This window comes from Sinocyclocheilus anshuiensis, unplaced genomic scaffold (assembly GCF_001515605.1).
Source record: "Sinocyclocheilus anshuiensis isolate Anshui unplaced genomic scaffold, SAMN03320099.WGS_v1.1 scaffold1221, whole genome shotgun sequence".
Taxonomy (NCBI): Eukaryota; Metazoa; Chordata; class Actinopteri; order Cypriniformes; family Cyprinidae; genus Sinocyclocheilus; species Sinocyclocheilus anshuiensis.
In genome coordinates, this window is record NW_015551070.1 from 156,595 (window position 1) to 162,309 (window position 5,715).

Here is a 5,715-nt window from a genome sequence, read left to right on the forward strand (position 1 = left end):
TTTTCTCATTGTGATGGATGATTAAGGGAATTTGGCCTTTGTTTCCCCTCCTATTTGTATTCCTGTGAAACAGGAAGCCATGGCTGGATAATTTCATGTTCATAATCACCCTGGTATGCTCAAAATTGTAAATATGAATGGGAATATACTTCACAGATATTTTACTCATAAGAATTTCTAGGGGTGCCAATAATTGTGTCCAACGTGTATTTGAGAAAAACATTTATTTCATAATGAGATTTTCCCCCATTTTCAATTGTTTTAGTTCAATGAAAGGTTAGATATTTGTGAATTTGTTTAAATAAAAGATCAAAATGATTAACAATGCAGATTTATTTTCACAGCCTTCTTTGATCATATTTACCAAGGGTGCCAATAATTCTGACCATGACTGTATATCACTGGAAATTTAGCAACCACAAGGTCCACTGTTAAAATAATTTGCAGTTTTATTGCACATATGTGACCCTGGACCACAAAACCTGTCATAAGGGTCAATTTTTCGAAATTGAGATTTATACATCATCTGAAAGCTGAATAAATAAGCTTTCCATTGGTGTATTACAGTAGGAAATTTACAAAATATCTTCATGGAACATGATCTTTACTTAATATCCTAATGATTTTTGGCATAAAAGAAAAATCAATAATTTTGACCCATACATTGTATTTTTGGCTATTGCTACAAATATGCCCCAGCGGCTTAAGACTGGTTTTGTGGTCCAAGGTCACATATTTCATTGGCTAATTTAAAAAAGTATGTAGCACTTGGGGAGGGTGTAGTGATCAGGCCTGAAATTTGTCATTTCTTAAAAGTAATATCACTTAAACTCTGCTATGTGTAAAGCATTGCCAATGTGAAATTGTTTTATTATTATTATCTACCAATAAGAGCTTAACTCTTTTTACAAAGATTTTCCTTGTGTGCAGATTCTGGAAATATAGTAATGTGTTTCTGCAATGCATTTTGTGGAGGAAATATGGAGGAAGTGTTATTATATACTGTAATTGTCTCTTTTATGAAGCTCTTTAGAATCCAGTCATGCTTAATACATCAAGGCAGAATCTATGTCTTGTTACAGCCAAACACTCATTATCAAAATATCCTTTCTCATTTTGTTTCACATTTCAATTCAGCAATGTCCAGGTTTTCAGGTGTATTTAATTCATCACGACAGGCAGATAATGAGTCGTCACTCTTCTGTTGTTTGTATTTCCAAATGCATAGAGCAAGAAAAATTAGTTCCTCATTGATGGCAGCCTAAGGAAATTGGTTCTTCTGCAAGCTTTTGTATGGTTTGAAGACCAAACAACCAGCACATTGTTTTGTGTCATAATGGAAACTTTGGCAAGCAGACAAAAGCTAAGATTGATAGGTTCTTATCTGCTGTCCATGGAGGAACAACCAGCAATATTCCAGGCTGGTTGTTTCGGTCCATTGAGCAAAAAGCTTTTTGTTCTTTTAGAGCAGAGACCAAAACAGCATTCAAATAGCATTCAGCTGCACGTCTGGAGCTCCACAGTGCTTCAGAAAAGAAAGTAATGGTTGTGTCAGTCAAACAGAGCCCTCTTTAAAATTTACCAGTAAATAGCCAATTATATGTTTACTAAGAAAACTTTACTTACAGTTTATTGGTGATTCTATGCCCACTTTTGGCCCTGTGCACTTAAAAATTAAATTCCTTTAAAACACACTTGTCTGATGTTTAAGATGTCACAGGAGAATTGTTTTTCTTTCCTTTAACTGTTCTGAACAAATGTCATTTCTTCTACATATATTAGGTCCCTTGAGACGATACTTTTTTTTTCTGTAAAGCTGCTTTGAAACAATGTCTTTTGTAAAAAGTGCTATATAAATATAATTCATTTCACAAATCCTCACTCATTTTGTGAAATTTACAATGCATTGGAAATTATTTTTGAGACATTTTTAGAAAAAAATCTTACAAAGGCTAAAATATTTGTGGTGGAAATGACGCCACAACAGAGGGACTTTGATATAAAGATTGATATAAATAATTTTCACTTAAATGTTGAGAAGCATTTTTTTCACTGTTTGTTTGGATTATTATAATGTAACATTTCAAATGTTAACCATTTAACAAATACTATTTGTTACGGTTTTCATAATTTTTAAATGATTAAATGTCTCTGTCTAGAAGAAGGGTAAAACAAATCTATATATACCTATACAATAAAATAAAAGACATAAATACATGCATAAATAAAAAATTATAAAAAAAAATAAAGTTTTAATATGACCTTTTTATAAAGGATGGTTTTTAACAACCCATGAGACACAATAGGGCCCAAAACACCCTTATATGCAATGTATAAATATTGTTTGTGAGATCCAATACAAATACCAGCATAAATCCCCAAAAATTGCATTTACTGATATCTAGCAATATTGTGACAACTTCAGGATGAAGGAAAGTGTAACATTAGTCACAACACTGTCATTTGATTTGGTCTCTCTCCCTCATATTAAAAAAAGTAAAAGAAAAAAATAGAGAATTTCATGTCTTAGATAGAATAACTACAGTATATTTTATTTTAATCTCAGCTGTAAATCAGAGCCAGTTCTCTTGGTTTGGGTTGTAAAAACACTTGCAAAAGTAAGCTGAAACCATTAATTTTTGCATTGATAAAGAAGGGAATTCAGACTGCAAATGGACTGATATGAACAAGATCAGTTGGCAGACTTGCTTTTATTGTTGGCTTATTGCATCATTTGTCATGGTGTCTGTGTGTGGGGTATTCAGCCATGATGAATGTTATGCTGTATGAAACGCTGTATGCTTTCACAGAAATTGATGTTCACTAAACTCTTTCCTAGAAAGAAGGCTTGTCCAAATATTCTCATTAGGAACTCTTCCAAAAACAAGGGAATAAATCACATAAACATCTGGTTAAAAATGCCTCAAAAAGATTAATTGAAAGGCCCAGTTCAACGCAAGCTTGACAGAGGTGTGCAATGAGTGTGCATAGCAGCATAGGAGATGCATGTGAGCATCCTTAAGGTCAAGACATTGTCACATTTTATTCTACAACATAAAATACATCAGTAATACCCCTTGTGTTATTTAAAAAAAAAAAAAAGCTTCTACTTCTCTTGAAAAATGTGGATGCTAACAAATGGCTAAATTGGACTACAGAGGTTGTCAGGACATTAAACATCACCACGCCGTACAAGTAAACTCATCTACTCACTAGTCAGGTTTTACCGCCTCATTGTCACGCTCTTGCAGACTATTCCTAATTAAAGTTTCAGGGAAATTATTATTTTTTTTTTTAATAAAAAGTTAAATTTGCCAGAAGCTAAATGGTGGTGATGTTGCAATCATGCGACCATGGTTTAGTTGGTTTATAGACTACGTCTGCATTTTTATTTTTGGTAATGGAATTTAGACCTCAAAATTAATAAAGGTTGTGTTCATTTCTGAAGATTTTCATAATGAACAAAACATCTGAGAATCATAAACTGTTTTTAGTCAAATAGTTTATTTTCTGCAATAATCCAAAAGCCAGTGGGAAAATCCTATCTGTTTTATTGCCGAGGGAACCAGGGTGATGCTAACTTCTGAGCTGGCCTACAAAAATACATCATCACTGCAGCACTGGCACATAATTTGTACAAGGAGAATCATGTAGATTAAAACAGTAGCGGGCTAAGAATTGATCCCTGGGGAACACCCCATATTGATTTGAGGATTTGTTTACATGAAAATAAGCAAACTTCTTTCTGTCATTCAGATCAAATGAACATGAATGTCTAAGAGCAGACGAGAAGACACTACAGGCCCAAGGAAATGCTATACCATTCAGAACTATTCAAAGGACAAAAAGCAGGCTCATATAGCTACTTGAAAGTACAACTGTGGCTAAGGGGCAATGTCTGTATTTATTTATTAGGATGGAGTTTCTTGAGGATTGGGGTGAAGTAGTAGTTCTGTCAGAGCAGTGCTGGAGGCAAAGATATATGTTAATCACAAGGGATATTGGTATACTACACAGACAGACAGTTTTAAAAAAGTTTTTAAAATGTGTAGTCTGGTTGACTAAGATGATTTAATATAATCTTTAATTAAACAGGATGGGCAGGTAGGAGTGAACACATACAAAGTAGGGAGATCCAAATTATAGAATGAATCAATATTAAATTAAAAAGTAAAAGTGATCTGAAGAAATTATAGCCTATCACAGTTAAAATAAGTTAGCTAAGGGACTATGTTAGTCAGAAAGCAGGGAAGGGCAAAATTCAACATTTAAGAATTATCTCTTTCAATTTTTTGATTTGGGATGTAAAAGAAAGAAATTGAACACCATCACACAAAGGTTTTAAACTAAACATATAGAATAACATAAAATAATTTAGGGTAATTATGCCTGTGTAGATCTTTGATGTATGTAAACTGTCAATAATTTTTTTTTCCGTTAGACATTCAAGTTATTTAAATTCAATACCATCAAAGCAATTAACACAAACATCAAAACAGATTTTACAATACACCACATTTTTCTTCAGAATTAAAATGGCATTCTGGGAAGTGTTCTTCTGCAATGATTTATAAATTTGAGGGCTATAAAAAATTATATTACTTTTTTTTTTTCAAATGCATAAATGTGCATACAGTAAATACTATTTATTTATTTATTTATTAGCACTTTTAACAATACAGATTGTGTCAAAGCAGCTTTACAGTATCAAATAGGAAAATAGTGTGTCAATAATGCAAAAGGACAATAGTAAACACTCAATTTTCAGTTAAAGGAAGTTCATCATTAGGCCTGTCGCAATAATCAATATATCGACTTATCGCGCAATATATGTACGTGATCTCAATAATTTTTGGTGACGCAATATATCGCCCATTATATTTGCTTAAAAATTAATGTCACCATGCTTTGTACATTCCACTTGTGCCTGTGTCATTTGCAGCTTCTCGTACATAACGTGGTGTAGTCATGAGGTGCTAGTTCACATTTAAAAATGCTTCTACAAAAAAAAGTTTCACCTGCAGACATGGTCTTGTTTAGGGATCTGTGCATTTGTGCATACGGACATCTGACTGCTGAGTAGTGATTGTGTTTTTCAGCAATAGTGTGCACCCTTAATTTACAGAGAAAAGAAGGTCAGGGAAAAATCTGTAGATGGAAAAAATCTCCATACAAGTTCTTTGTGCATTTTTCTTTTTTTCTACTTGTTACTTTGTACTTTTTGTTGGAAAATGTTTATTTCCTATTTATTCAAGTTTTTTAAGGTATCTAATATTTTGATACTTAATTTCCATTATCTAAATTTTCTTAAAAATTTAAAGTTTGTTGTCATTTGGAAGTGTGTAGGCCTTCTTGCATTATTATGCTGTTACATTATGATTATATATTCAGTGGCATAAAATGGTCTTTCAAATGACAATAATATCGCTTATCGCAATGTAGGATTGCTATCATGAACAGACACAGATATGCCATTGAATCAACTCATCACGAGGTCTAACCTAATCCAATCAGGAGACAACAAAGCTTTTGTAGCGTCTGGACCAATCAAAAACACAATTTTTCATTTGATTTAACAAATCAGTTAATCATTAGATTAACAAGTCGTCACAGACCCCTCACCCAATAGACTGGGCGCCAGGATGTCTGCGAATGACCACAGGCCACTGGTTACCATGGCAACCCCGACACCTTTGCTAAGACCAGAGCCATTTA